Genomic DNA, 15,026 nt, shown 5'->3' on the forward strand with positions numbered 1-15,026 from the left:
TCAGAATAAGGCTTCTTTTTATTTAATAGCAACAGCACTTAAACTTATATACTGTTTTACAGTGCTTTTACAGCCCCTCTCTAAGCGTTTTACAGAATCAGCCTATTTGCCCCCAACAATCTGGGTCCTCATTTTGCCCACCTCAGAAGGCTGAGTCAACCTTCAGCCAGTGAGGATTGAACTTCTGGCAGTGGGCATAGTCAACTTGCAATACTGCATTCTAACCACTGTGCCACCAGGTCTGTTCCACTCTCCCCTACCCCTTCCTCCCTCCCTCCCTCCCTCCCTCCCTCCCTCCCTCCTTCCTTCCTTCTTTCCTTCATTAGCACTTAGCAATAGCATTTAGATTTATATACCACTTTATGGTGCTTTGCAACCCTCTCAGAGTCAGCATATTTGCCCCCAACAATCTGGGTCCTCATTTTACCCACCTCGGAAGGATGGGAGGCTGAGTCAACCTTGAGCCTGGTGAGATTCGAACTGCCAAATTGCAGGCAGCCGGCAGTCAGCAGAAATAACCTGAAGTACTGCATATCTAACCTCTGCGCCACCGTGGTTCATTAAGAGGGAAAATAGGAGGGGGTACTTGTACTTGTACTTGACGTCTCTTCACCCGTCGTGGGTATAGGCGACTTCCATGGAAATTTGGCACCACTGTTTTCGGTCCTGGGCTAGGGTTGTCAGGTGGTGCAGCCAGTCGCTATTATATGATTTTCGGCTAAGATTGAATGGGCGCATGACTATATCTTCGGCTTTCCGTTTGAAGTGACGCAGAGTGGTTAGACGAACACCTCCTTTTGGCCGTTTCCAGGTCGGACCAGGAGGATAATAGGAGGGGGAGCTCTTGTATTTTGGCTGCAGGGTTGGGAAAAGGTAAGGCTTGAAGGAGTTGAGTCTTAAACCCCTTGGGTTGGGGTTGCCTTGAGCCTTTGTAGTACCTTTAAATCCGCCAGGCTTAAAATTGCCAAGATTGGAGACCCCTCCTCTAAATGTTACTGGGTGGGTGGTGCTGTTTTTTTGCATATGTTTCATTATCCAAACTAGGAAACTTCCATCAGTGGGTAACGAAACGTCCGCAAGGAAACCACCATGTTCAGTACCTCGAGGCTCTCCCTGTGGAAGGAATGGGATGCTGGTGGCGGGGAAGAACCCTGCTATGTTTAGCTGATTGGATTGCTGAGTCAGGGCCAGTTGGTGCTTTGCGTCAGCTGAGGAACAGACGGCAGTGGGGAAAAGGATCTTTTTCCTTTCTCTCCAAGCGGTTCAGCTGAGTCATAAACTGCTGCTCATTTGGGGAAGGTGCGCTCTACGCAGGAGAGGCTGCCAAGAGTGTAGCGATGATCTTTGTGCCAGGGATTTATGCACCAATATGTCCCTTTTTACGGGACGGGGTGGCTCAATGGCTAAGACGTTGAGCTTGTCGATCAGAAAGGTTGGCAGTTCTGCGGTTCGAATCCCTAGTGCCGCATGACGGAGTGAGCTGTTACTTGTCCCAGCTTCTGCCAACCTAGCAGTTTGAAAGCACGTGAAAAATGCAAGTAGAAAAATAGGAAGCACCTTTGGTGGGAAGGTAACTGCGTTCTGTTCACCTTCGGCGTTGAGTCATGCCGGCCACATGACCATGGAGACGTCTTCAGGCAGCGCTGGCTCTTTGGCTTTCAAACGGAGATGAGCACCGCCCCCTAGAGTCGGGAACGACTAGCACATATGAGGGAGACCTTTACTATGTCCCTTTTTTGATGGAATGAGCAACCATATATGAAGCCTCCTTTGCCCTGTGAATATCTTCTAATACTGATCACAGGTTGTAGACTGTTTTCAACAGAAGTAAAAACATCCCAAACTGGTACATTTTGTTGTTGTTAGTTGCAAAGTTGTGTCTGACCCATTGCGACCCTATGGACAATGTTCCTCCAGGCCTTCCTGTCCTCTACCATGCCCCGGAGTGCATTTAAGCTCATGCTTTGGTGACTCCATCCAGCCACCTCATTCTCTGTCGTCCTCCCCTCTTCTCCTGCCCTCCATCGTTCCCAGCATGAGGCTCTTCTCCAGTGAGTCCTTCTCATTAGGTGGCCAAAGTATTTGAGTTTCCTCTTCAAGATCTGGCCTTCTAAAGAGCAGTCAGGGTTGATCTCCTCCAGGACTGACCAGTTGGATTGCCTTGAAGTCCAAGGGACACGCAGGAGTCTTCTCCAGCACCATAGTTCAAAGGCCTCCATTTTTTGACGTCATAAGCCTTTCTTATGGTCCAACTTTCACAGCCATCCGTTGCAACTGGGAAAACCATCGCCTTGACTATACGCACTTTCGTTGGCAGGGTGGTGTCTCTGCTTTTTAGTATGCTGTCTAGATTTGCCATAGCTTTCCTCCCCAGGACAAGCGTCTTTTAATTTCTTGGCTGCAGTCCCCATCTGGAACATTTTAATTGCAATTATTGAGAGCAGCTAGAATAATAATTTAAAAAATGATTCCTACGTGGTTGGGGCACAGTACGTGATGAAGACACATTTGTGTAGCCTATCACACTTCCTTTGAGGATATGCAGAGAAAGTATAAAATGTATGCCACAAGAAGTCTATATTTTTTTTAAAAAAGGGAAACGAGAACAAAATTAATCTAAATTTGGATTACCAATACCATTCACTGTATCTTAGCATATCTTCTTAATTCTGCAAACTATCCATGCTTCCAACTACATCTATGTACCATATCTACTGCATTAAAAAAAAGTAACTTATTTTTAATCAGAATAGAGTTACAAAGTACCCTTGAGGTCATCTAGTCTAGCCCCCTGCTCAAGCAGAAGTCCCTATACCAGTGATGGCTACTCTTTTCCGGACTGAGTGCCCAAAGCCCGCATGCGCGCCCGAACCCCCAAAATGCAACACACAGGTGCCCCCTGCACATGAGCCTCCCGCGTGCCCCTTGCCCATAAGACCCCCCCCCCAATATGCCCTGCTTACCACACATACATTTGTATGCTTTCAAACCGCTAGGTTGGCAGGATATGGAGAAAAGAACCTCACCTCATCATATCAGACATTGTTTGGGTCTTGAACCCGGGCTGACAGCTTTCCAGCTGTCTTTAAGCCTTTGTGCCCTGCCCGTTGCAGCCCTTATTATTGGCAAATATATTTTTAAAAAAATCAAATTTTCAATCCTGATGTCAACAAAAGGTTGATTTAAAAAAAACAAAAAAAAACCTCTTTTTAACCGTGATCAAATAAACCAACTTTATATTCCTTCCTTCTAACAGTCTTCAACTGGGGTTCATTCAAATTTTTGAATGTTCAAATACTATCCTTCAATTTTTCTTGGAATACCAAAGTAAAAATATGAAAAAGGAAAATGTAGTTGGACTGTACGGCTTAAGAAATTGAAACAGAGCAGGAGACTAATTTACACCATTTTTTTTTTTTGCCATTCCAATGTTTTCTTCAAATGTCTTCAAAGAAGCAAAGTAATGCGGCTATACTTGGACATCGCCAGATGTAATATACAAAAATAAAATGGACTACATTGTTGCCGAAAAGAAGCTTGAGAGCTCAATATAGCATCAAAGATGTGGCCAGGTGCTGATTGTGGAAAAATTTAAGCTCCAAGTTAAGCTACCGTATTGTGGAAACTGACTGGCTTTCTCCTTCTTCAGCTTAATTGTAAACCGCTCAGAGAGTGCTGTAAAGCATTATGAAGTTGTAATATTTCTCCAGCGCCAAATTCCTTGTGTGTCCAATCACACTTGGCCAATGAAGAATTCTGGCCTCTACTCGCTCCCCCCCTCCCAACCACTCCTCGACTGCCCACCTGGGTTCCTTAGGGCCCCAACAGGAAGCAATTGTTGGAGCTAAGCAGCCACCACGAGAAAGAGTTGGCAAAACAGCTCAGTTCAAATTGGATCTGACCGAGAAGGATGCGATTTCTCCGCGGGTCACCCGTGAGGCCAATGATGAAGGAAGACACCGACATGAGTCTTCTCTCAGGATGAGACGACCCAGAGCATAGTCTGGATGACTCTTTTATTGAGCATACACAAAGAAAGGGTGGAGTCACATGGTCTATGTGGACCAATCATGGTTGTACAAGTCTATGGTATATGGTAACTCATTTACTACCATGTAGACCGCTGAACCTAGAGAATGCCCATAGTCAGCAAATAAATCTTTTACTAGCATGCAAACTTCTGACCCCTAGTTAATACTGCAGAGTCAGCATGCAAACTTTTGACCCCTACTTAGTGCTGAGAGTTAACAAGTTGTGACCTCTGGTCTTATGGTAAATGATTACTGCTGTTGTATACGTGTTCCAGCATAGCTATGCATGCCTACACTTATGCTACAACAGAAGGAGGCTCAGTAGAAGCACCTCACTGAGGACTACGAGCATAGGCTTTCCAAGCAGAGGGAAGACCTGCGGGAATGCAAGGCCAGGTTCCAGCACCTGGAGGCTTAGTGAACTGAGATGGTCAGCCAGTTCCAGGCCATGATGCAGTCACACTGGAACGAGGCCCTCTGGTTCTTCGCCACCAGCGGCATTTCCCTTCAGCCTTCGCCCAAAGTCCCATACCAGGAGCTTGAAGCAGACCTCGAGTCGGAATTTCTGCCCCCCTCCAACCCGCACAAAAAGACACTCTTCAACAACACAAACATTCATTGCACGTATCCATCCCAGCGGCCGTAGTTTGAGAACCCCTTAGTGCAGTGGTTCTCAACCTGTGGGTCGGGACCCCTTTGGGGTCGAACGACCCTTTCATAGGGGTCTCCTAAGACCATCGGAAAACACATATTTTCGATGGTCTTAGGAACCAAGACACCAATTTTATGGTTGGGGGTCATCACATGAGGAACTGCATTAAAGGGTCGCGGCATTGGGAAGGTTGAGAACCACTGCCTTAGTGCAATATAAAAAATGCAACTAATTTTTCTGCAGAGCACCAAAATTTTGTTGCGGACCACCAGTTGGTTACCGCTGCTGTAGAAGTCAGGTCCAGAGGCAGGGAACAAAGTAAAACTTACGTGAATTTCCTCTTTCGCAGTAACTGAGAAGCAAGTTGCACTGATATTTATATTGGTTGATTTAAACGATTTCTAGAGCTGCCTATCTCAGAGTAAGGATTCTGGTTCATGTATGGAAAATTAAAAGCCCCAAAATATACCTATGTCTACACACGATTAACTAAACTACACAGGAAATGACGTTCACCCATTAAACAGAGTCAACCGACTGTGGCTTAGTTAAGTTACGCAAACCAAGTTAATTCAGTTAGAGGCTCAACGTATCACAGTCGCGTTTCTCAATCTTGCCTGCTTCAAGATCTGCAGACTTCCCACTCTGTGGGGAATTCTGGGATTTGAAGTTGGCAAATCGTAAAACCACGAAGGTTGAGAAACATGTTATTAGGGCAATCCAGAAAGCCAGTTAATTAAAAAGTCAGTTTAAGAAGGCGCAGCGGGAATAGGATTTGCATTTTAGGCTGCAGTCTCCTAATTGGGTCATTATTTCAGAAAAGACTCATCTGAAGAGTTATATTTAAAAAGGCAGTTTCCTGGGGGGAGGTGCTTAAATTTTATGGAATTCATAAGTAATGGCGTCATGAAACTGCTATTCCGTGACCGGATTAAGAACTTTATAAGGTAAAGGTTCCCCTCGCACGTATGTGCTAGTTGTTCTCAACTCTAGGGGGCGATGCTCATTTCTGTTTCAAAGCCGAAGAGCCAGTGCTGTCTGAAGATGTTTCCATGGTCATGTGGCCGGCATGACTAAACACCAAAGGTGCACAGAATGCTGTTTCCTTCCCACCAAAGGTGGTCCCTATTTTTCTAATTGCATTTTTTACCTCCTTTCTAACTACTAAGTTGGCAGAAGCTGGGACAAGTAACAAGAGCTCACTCTGTTACCCAGTGCTAGGGATTCGAACTGCCAAACTGCCGACCTTTCTGATCGATAAGCTCAGCGCCTTAGCCATTGAGCCACCACGTCCCTTTTAACTTTATAGCTGGACATTTAATGTCTTTAAAAAGATTAAAAAGATATATATTAACATACAGGGCACCTTCCCTAATTGAATGCTGATTAATATGTTTTGTTTATTGTGTTTTATCTTTTTTTCAATATTTTGGTGTCTTGTATTGTAACACGTCTTGAATGAACTAATGTTATTAATCATATTAATTTAAAAGATTTTTTTATAGCTGGGCGGCTGCCGGCTCGTTGGCTCTTCTGCTTTACGGGGACTCAACCCCAACCACGGTTGCGGAATCCGCTACACCAGTGTTTTTCAACCTTGGCGACTTTAAGTCCTGTGGACTTCAACTCCCAGAATCCCCCAGCCAGCAGAGCTGGCTGGGGAATTCTGGGAGTTTAAGTCCACAGGACTTAAAGTCGCCAAGGTTGAAAAACACTGCGCTACACAAGCCCCCTCGGAATGGGAACCGTTCACACGCCAACAACACGTGTCCTCCCACCGGCAGCCTGGAAGCGCGCCGGCAAAAAAAAAAGAAAAAGAGAGCCGGAAGCCGTCGGGCGTCACGTGACGCAGGCACCGTCCTTCCTCGTGGACGGTCACATGACGTATTGGCTGCCCGAGTAGCGATCAGCTGACCCGCCTGGGCGCCCTTTCTTCTCTCCTCGAGGCCGCGCAAGGTGGGGAGGAGGGGAGAGGAAAGCATGGCGCGGGTCACGTGACGAGGGCCTCCTCTTTTTTTAAAAAAAAAAACCAAACCCTCCACCCCCTTCTCTCCTCCCGAGCGAGGCTTCAGGCGAGCTCCGCCTCCTTCCACCCCCTCCTCCCTCTTCTGGCCCTCGCCCCGTGACCGCCCCTCCTCCCCTCCCGGCCCCGCCCCTCCCCTCGGAGCGGCTCCGGAAATGGTCGTGCTGGGCTTCGCTGCGGCTGCGTTGGGCCTCGCTCCCCAGACTGGAGGCGACTGAAAGGTAACACGCGCGGGGACGGGGAGGGGGGGGGGAAGCGAGCGTCCGGAGGGGCGCGCGAAGAGTAGGCCGCGGCGCGGGTGGGAATGTATGTGTGGGGGGGAGAGGGGGATAGAGAAAGAGGGAGAGAGAGAGAGAGACAAGAGAGAGAGACGGTGGCGGGGCGGGGTCCAGGCTAAGCCCCGCCCACTCCTCCGCCGGGCTCTTCGCCTTCTTTTCCTCAGCCGCGTCGTCGCTCCCTGCCGGGAACCTCGGCCGCCATTGCTCCCTCCTTTCCCTCCCTCCCACCCGCCAGGCCTCGCCTCAGCACCACGTGGGAGCCCAGGCGCTGGAGGAGGAGGAGGAGGAGGAGGCCCTGCCCGGGACAGGCCGCGTGGAACTCTATGCCCCCTCCCTCCCTCCCCCCCTTCAAGGCCGGCTCTTCCCTTCGGCCCCACGCTCCATTTTGTCTCCCTCCGCTTCCCATCGCCCAGACCCTTTCCTTTCTCTCGCCCCACTCCTCCTCCTCCAACGTGCTCCGTAGTTGGGTCGGTGGGGCTGACTGAGGGCGTCCTGGGAATGGGGGGCCCGCCTCAGCCGCCGCCGCCGGGTTGGAGCTGTGGGAAGGAACGACGGCCTGAATTAATGGGTTCAACAGCACACACTACCTCAGCTGGCAAGGGCTTCCCTACAAAGGGCCCCCGGCTGGTTGAGAGCCCAAGAACGGCTGCTCTGAAGGCCTGACTCGGTCGATCTCTATCTCTCTTTCTCAATCTTTCTCTCATTCTGTCCATCATTCTCTCTTTCTCATTTTCTCACTCTCATTCTTTCTCTCATTCGGTCTTTCATTCTGTCTCTCTCATTTTCTTTCTCCTTATTTTTCATTCTCTCTCACTCTGTCTCATTCTGTCTTTCATTTTCTCATTCTCTCTCTCTCATTCTCTTTCTCATTCTGTCTCTCTCATTTTCTCTCTCATTCTGTCTCTCTCATTCTTTTTCATTCTCTCTCACTCTGTCTCATTCTTTCTCTCATTCTCTTTCTCATTCTGTCTTTCATTTTCTCATTCTCTCTCTCTCATTCTCTTTCTCATTCTGTCTCTCATTTTCTCTCTCATTTTCTCTTTCTCATTCTTTTTCATTCTCTCACTCTGTCTCATTCTTTCTCTCTCTTTCTCATTCTGTCTTTCATTTTCTCATTCTCTCTCATTCTCTTTCTCATTCTGTCTTTCTCTCATTCTCTCTCTCTCTCGCCCTTTGGCTTTCTGGACTCTGACCTCTCAAACCTCCTTGGCAGCTGCCAAGAACCGACACTGAATTTCCTGCCAGGAAACCTGTTCTTACCCCCCCCACCCTACCCCCACTCCAACAAATTCAGGATTTATTGCCTTAGGGACTCTTAGGAAATGTATCCACTCTGCCCTTCCTCCGAGTAAATTTAGCTTTTTTTCCCCCTTTAACCTTTTACATGTGCTGAGATCTCTCTGCGAGCCAGGAATGACGGGGATTTGAGGCACACCAAAACCTGGTTTATCATTATTCATTGCATTATGAAGTTTATTTGCAGCCAGTTGTCTTCATTTATGTATTTTCTGTGCTATATTCATAGTTGGAAAGCTTGAGCTTCAGAAGCAAACGGCCATGGGGGTATTATACTGAGATGAAGAGCTCTTCTTGTCTCCTTTTGGAAAAACTGAAAGGAGCCTTAATTTGTTTTGTTATTCGGAAATTATTATTTGCTTTCCCTTCTGGCTGTAAGCTCGGAGCCCTACCATCCCTGTTAGCTATGCCCTCTCATTCAGTAACAAAAGAATTGTACAAATCAAAACCTTTCCTCTGAAGTCACCATTCTTTATGTCAGAGGTCCCCAAACTTGGCAACTTTAAGATTTGTGGACTTCAAGGCTGGAGAATTCTGGGTGTTGAAGTCCACAAATCTTAACAAGGCCACCCACAAGTCTTAACACGGCCACCAATGTGTTCAGCACCCCCCCCCCCCCCAACAACAACCCTGTGAGGTGAGTTGGGCTGATGATAAAAGGTGGCTGGCCCAAAGTCACCCAACTGGCTTTCATGGCTAAGGCAGGACTTGAACTCATGGTCTCTGGCTTTCTAGACTGGTACCTTGAACACTAGACTGAATTGGTTCTGGCCTCTCTTATTACACTTTTACTTGTTGGGATAAGTCCAAAGGCCTATTCTTTTGTATTAGCCAAATTGAGCAAGAATTGTAAATAATTTTGCACTGGTGAAGTACTATACAAATGATTAATGAATCTACCGGTATATACGGAACATCCAGTTCTGCAGCTGGCTTTTCCCTGCAAACAGCCTTGGGGGTGGAAGTCCCTCCCACTCTTGAATCATGGCTTGTTGAAGGCATAAAATCCTGTTCCCTGAACCATTCATTGCACCTGAAACCATAAGCCTGACTCTCGGGACCCAGAATCCCCTACCAGTTCAGCGAGAACATTATTTGGGCTGTCGTCAATTTTGTCATACCAGTAGTGTCTAACAAAAACAGAGACCATGTAAACAGAGAATTTATGAGGTGCCTTGCTACCTTGGAGCAGCAAAGCTACAATCTCTGTAATGATAGTTTGGTGTTTGAAGTAAAGCCAGCTGCTTATATAACATATTCTTAGACAAAAACTTCTTTCTCCACCTATTGCTCTCCTACATGAGTTTGTGTTCCTGTCCCCTCCCATCTTATCTGTAGAACCCAGAGTCTTAAGGCACACACTATCTAGGATGTATTTGCCATGTTCTTGCACAAAATTTGGAGAGCCTGAGCCTTCAGTCAGTTGTTAGCAATATTGATAATATTTGTAGAATGACTTCAGTCTAAAATTTATAAGTATACCAAGTATAAGCAGCCAGTAGTCTGATTCATTTTTAAGCCAGTGTCTATGAGGCAAATTACTGTGGTTGTTACTATCGCATTTAATATACCTCTGAATTTATAGCAGCATGAGATTTTGCTTTTTTTAAAGTGACTTATGTATCATCCTAACTTAAAATGTGATTATCATAAAGGGTTGGCCTGATTTCACAAATTGCACTCCTCTTTTGATGTGTTTCTAAGCCTTTAAATGGTTTTTTTTTGGGGGGGGAGGGAGAATGGTTTTACTTAAATGAAAAACTTATGTTTGCAATTTCAGATCACTTACTCTCTTCCTTCCAGGACTTCATTGATCTCTAAAAGCTATGTCAAATCATATCACACGATGGTGGCCATGATAAAATATCTTCATGTTGTTTCCAAGAAAACTACAGGTAGTCCTTGATTTATGACCATACATATAATAACCATTAAAAGTTACGCTGGTGCTGAAAAAAGGGACTTATGACCAGTCCTTACACTTACGACCATTGCAGCATCCCCACAGTCATCATATCATGTAGAATTCTTTATTGGCCAAGTGTGATTGGACCCACAAGGAATTCGTCTTTGGTGGATATGCTCTCAGTGCACATAAAAAGACAAGATACATTCATCAAGAATCATAAGGTACAACACTTAATGATAGTCATAGGCTACAAATAAGCAGTCAGGAAACAATTTGGTCACTTGACAATTGGCTGGTATTCAGGATGATTGTAGTATCCCAGGGTCATCAAGTGGCCACAATCTCCAATCTTCCCAAAACACTTTCAACAAGCAGAGAGACGGAGGGATACCACCTTTGTTTAATGACTGCAAGATTTGCTTAACAATCCTGAGATTGTAAATTTGGACATGATTCACTTAACAATTGCATTGCTTAGCAGTGCAAATTCCGGGGCCAATTGTCATAAGTTGAGGACTATTGTACTTTTCTATAGCCAGATGATCTGGCTATAGAGTTCAAGCTCCTACCTCAACTTGTAACATACAGAAAGGTTTCCAAAGAAGTAAAGATGCTTATAGAATCTCATGGTTTAGAAAAACAGCTGGGGTTTACTTTCAAACAAATAATATTTTGAAAATGAGCCCTCAACACATTTTTTTTTGAAAGAGTTAAGGTTTTATAGGTATGTTTACTTCTTGCAAACCCTTCCCTGTGTTGTAAGTTGAGATGTGATCTTGGATTTTCCCTGGTACTTTAATTCAGAACCTGCCCTCTTTTTCTTCAGGGGGTAAAGCCACTTTAAACCCAATGACCTTAGATGTGGCTCCCAAACATCTTGCTTGTCACCAACTTGAGCAGGTTTCATGTTTCATGAAAGGCTTATATGCCTTTTATTAAAACTTGACCAGGCTCCTGACCATTTGCCAGGTTGAGCAAGTTCCTTGTAAAGCTGTGGGAGGGTTTTTCCCTCTGCAATTAAATGTGAATTAGCGATGTACAAATGTTAGGAAATAATCCCATTCTGTAAAGATGGAACATCCAAAGTGGCATTTGCTTTCCCTCTCCATTGCCTTTTGTAACTCGCTAACTTCCTTTTTGTAAACTTAAGGTCACTCAAAACGTATGCTACTTTCCTGAGCATAAGTAAACTAAGGCTAACCGTTGTCTCATCTGCCACTCCCTTGTTGTATTGGGCAATTCCTGTAAACTTCCCCCTCCTCAACATTGCCATTTTTAAACATCGTGTACTTTCTTGGTTTGCTATTTGCAGTCCTCGACTTAACGATCACAATTGAGCCCCAAATTTCTGTTGCTAAGTAAGACGTTAAGTACATTTTTGTCCCATTTTTAAAACCTTTCTTGCCACAGTTGTTAAGTGAATCACTGCAGTTAAGTTAGTAACATGGTTGTTAAGCGAATCTGTCTTCCATACTGGCAGGTCGCAAAATATGATTACATGACCTTGGACCCTGAAGCTCATTAATATATGCCGGTTGCCAAATTGTGATGATGCGACCATGGGGATGCTGCGTCCGTCGTAAGAAAAACGGCCCTAAGTCAGTTTTTTTCAGGGTGGTTGTAATCTTGAACGGCCAATAAACAAACTGTTGTAACTTGAGGACTGCCTGTATGTCAGAAATCCTCTCCCGCTATGTTCTATTTATGGGAGTCTGATCTTACTGTCCCAGTTTCATTTTTTCCCATCAGGTAGGATATTGGGATATTAGGATATAGAATATTGGGGGCTTCTCACTCCTTGCTCCCCCCCACTTCCCCCTCCCATTAGGAAAGGAGGGGAAAGAAAACAAGTATTTGAAACATGGATCAGTCTGAGCGCCCTCAGCTTAGTGCCCTCCAGATGTGCGAATAGCCCTTAGACTTATATGCCTCTTCACAGTGCTTTACAGCCCCTCTCTAAGTGGTTTTACAGAGTCACCGTATTGTCCCCGATAATCTGGGTCCTCATTTTACCGACCTCGGAAGGATGGAAGGCTTAAAGAGCATGGCTTCCATCTTCCCCAGATAGTATAGTACAGGTAGATCACAATTGAGGCCAAAATCTACATTAAACGAGACATTTGTTCAGTGAGTTTGGCCCCATTTTACGACCTCCTTTTCCACAGTTAAGTGAATCACTGTTGTTCTTAAATTAGTCGCCCAGTCATTAAGTGAATCTGGCTTCCCCGTTGACTTTGCTCGTCAGAAGGTCGCCAAAGGGGATCACATGACCCAGGGACACTGACCGTCGTCAACCCGAGTCAGTTGCCAAGTGTCCGAATGTAAATCACGTCACCCTGGCAGATGCTGCAACGGTCATAAAGTGAAAAGCAGTCACAAGTCAACTTTTCTCAGTGCTGTTGTAAACATCAAATGGTCACTGTACAAACTGTCATAAGTCGAGGACTGCCTGTAATTGTACTCTAGCTCCTTTGCCAGTTCAAATCTCACCAGGCTCAAGGTTGACTCAGCCTTCCAGAGGTGGGTAAAATGAGGACCCAGCTTGTTACTGAGGACCCAGCTTGTTACTGAGCCAAGGTGGCGCAGTGGTTAAAAGCAGCACTGCAGGCTACTGCTAGATCAGCAGGTCAGCGGTTCAAATCTCACCGGCTCAGGGTTGACTCAGCCTTCCATCCTTCCGAGGTGGGTAAAATGAGGACCCAGATTGTTGGGGGCAATATGCTGACTCTCTGTAAACCGCTTAGAGAGGCCTGAAAGGCCTATGAAGCGGTATATAAGTCTACTGCTATTGTTAGGGGCAAATATGCTGACGCTGTAAAACCGCTTAGAGAGGGGCTGTAAAAGCACTGAATCGGTTTATAAGTCTTAAGTTCTGTTGCTATTTATTTATTTAGAATATATAGCTGCCCAACTCAAAACAAAACATGACTTTGGGCCACATTAAGCAAAAATGCAGAAGATGAACGGTATTTACTATGATTTTTTAAAGGTATATTGCTGTTGCTATGGGGGGGGGGTGATAGACTTTGTCAGACGTGTTTGCGTGTCGGTGTGGCCCTTCCTACGTGCAAAGAGTATTTTGCAACCTCCCGTGTCCCTCCCTCCCCCCCCTGTGTGTTCCGAAGAGCTTAGCTACCCCTTTCCCTCCCCCACGTGCTTTTGGGGAGGGGAGGGGGGCAAGGGAAGAGAAGCTGCTGTGGCTGTTGAGAAAGAGGGGCCCCAAACGCCCCCCCCCCTCCAGCTACTTTTCCTTCCTGGCTCGCGCGCACGTGTGGGGGAAACAGCAGCAGACCCACTTTGCGGCCGGCTCCCTTCCTCGGCACCGGCGCCAGGCCCGAGTCTCCTCCTCCTTTGCCTGGCTAGGCCCAAAGCCCGGCGGCCCCACGTGCTCTCTCTCTCTCCTTCCTCTTCCTTCCTTTCTGCCTCCGTTCCTCGCCTTGCCCGAGGCCGTGGCGGGGCTGGCCTTGGCGCGGCTCCTCCTCCTCCTCTCTCTCGCTCTCTCTCCTCCCTTCCCCTCCTCTCTCTCGCTGGCTGCCACCGCGCCGGCCGTCGGATCGGCGTCCGCCTTCTGCGATCCGGCCCGGCCCCACGTGCTTCGGGCCGAAATCGGTAAGACGGATCGGGGAAAGAGGAGGAGGAGGAGAAGAAAGGGAAGCGGCCACCTCCTCCTCTTCCTCCTCCTCCTCCTCCTCCCGGCTTTCTCTTGCAACCGAGGCTTGGTTCTCGGCGCCGCCGCCGCCGCGTGGGCCTGCCGATCGCCTTGACTTCTTCCCCCTCTGGGGCCGCCCGGCTGGGACACGTGTCCTTGGATCAGGCGGATCTGGCCTGGCTTTTCCGGCAGCCGGGCCGGCCGGTGCTAGGGGCGGGAGGGGGCAAAGGAGGTAAAGCCGTCCCCGAAGCCAAGAGGGGGAAAGGAGGGGGGAGAGACCCCTCTTCGGCCCCACGTGCTCTCCCTGGGAGGGGTCGAGCTGAAAGTCCGTCTCGCCTTTCTGGCCGGATTTTTTTGGGGGGTTGGGGGTTGGAAGAGAGGAGGGAAGTGGGCTTTTATTTCTCTGCTGGGGGCTGCCCCCCCACCCAAAAGGGCTCTGCCCCTCCTTTTTCCAGCTCCCCCCCCCAAAGCCCTTTCCCAGAGGGTCTCTTAGGGAAGAGCCCCTCTCCCTTTGTAAAGGTGGGAAGGATAAATAAGCGTTTGGCATCTTGCCTGGGCTGCTCCTCTTCTAAATCCGGTGGGTCTCCCAATATTTTTGGGGTGGTGGCGGCTGGGAGGGGTGGGGAACGGCGATGTGTCCTTGCCTCCCCAGCCTCAACCATATGTTGGCCCCTGTTCTGGGCCGAGGGAGGGTTATCTTAACCTGGTTTTTCCCAGGCTTCCCTTGGAATGTCTGGCTTGGCTTTGACAGGTGTTTGTATCGACAGACGGGGTGCCTGCAGTTAAAACTCTCCTTTTCTTCGTGAAGCTGGAGGGAGGTGGGATCCTATGGGGATTAAAGAGAATTTGCCGTGTGGAGCAGCTCCCGGCTCTCCTTAATGGGGGAAGGAGGACATTTTGAATCTCCTTGCACATTTCCTGGTTTTCTGAAGTCAGGCCTTTCAGGGAAGCCGGGTTCCAAGGGGAAAGTTGGTAACTTAAAACAAGTCGCGTTTCATCCTAGCCAGCTCTTCCCCCCCCCTCCCCCCAGCCCACGCCTGGCCATGGGCAGCATCCATGCTTATTTTGATAAAGAGACTGTATTGGATTAGTTAGAAGGAAGAGCAATGTTGTAATTGAATTCCCCCACCCTCTCTCTAGCAAGAAAGGCTGTGCTGAGGGAATACAGTGGTTCTCCTTTCTAACTCC

At 47.4% G+C, this 15,026-nt stretch overlaps 1 protein-coding gene across 19 annotated transcripts in view; it reads left to right on the plus strand.

Annotated features, from left to right (window-relative positions):
• The first annotated feature begins 6,825 nt into the window (after nt 1-6,825).
• The window catches only part of EIF4G1 (eukaryotic translation initiation factor 4 gamma 1), a 138,022-nt gene continuing 129,821 nt past the window's right edge, over nt 6,826-15,026 (plus strand). For 15 of the 19 annotated variants that reach the window (XM_087725127.1, XM_087725133.1, XM_087725137.1 and 12 more), the window contains exon 1: nt 6,826-6,927. The gene's annotated coding sequence lies outside the window, so the exon portion shown is untranslated. Of the gene's footprint in view, nt 6,928-10,083; nt 10,176-13,705; nt 13,799-15,026 lie in introns of those variants that run through there. The other 4 variants (XM_087725129.1, XM_087725135.1, XM_087725128.1 and 1 more) reach the window with 2 other exon arrangements.

This window comes from Thamnophis sirtalis, unplaced genomic scaffold (assembly GCF_051295495.1).
Source record: "Thamnophis sirtalis isolate CommonGarterSnake01/CBP01778 unplaced genomic scaffold, rThaSir2_p1.2 scaffold_11, whole genome shotgun sequence".
NCBI classification, from domain to species: domain Eukaryota; kingdom Metazoa; phylum Chordata; class Lepidosauria; order Squamata; family Natricidae; genus Thamnophis; species Thamnophis sirtalis.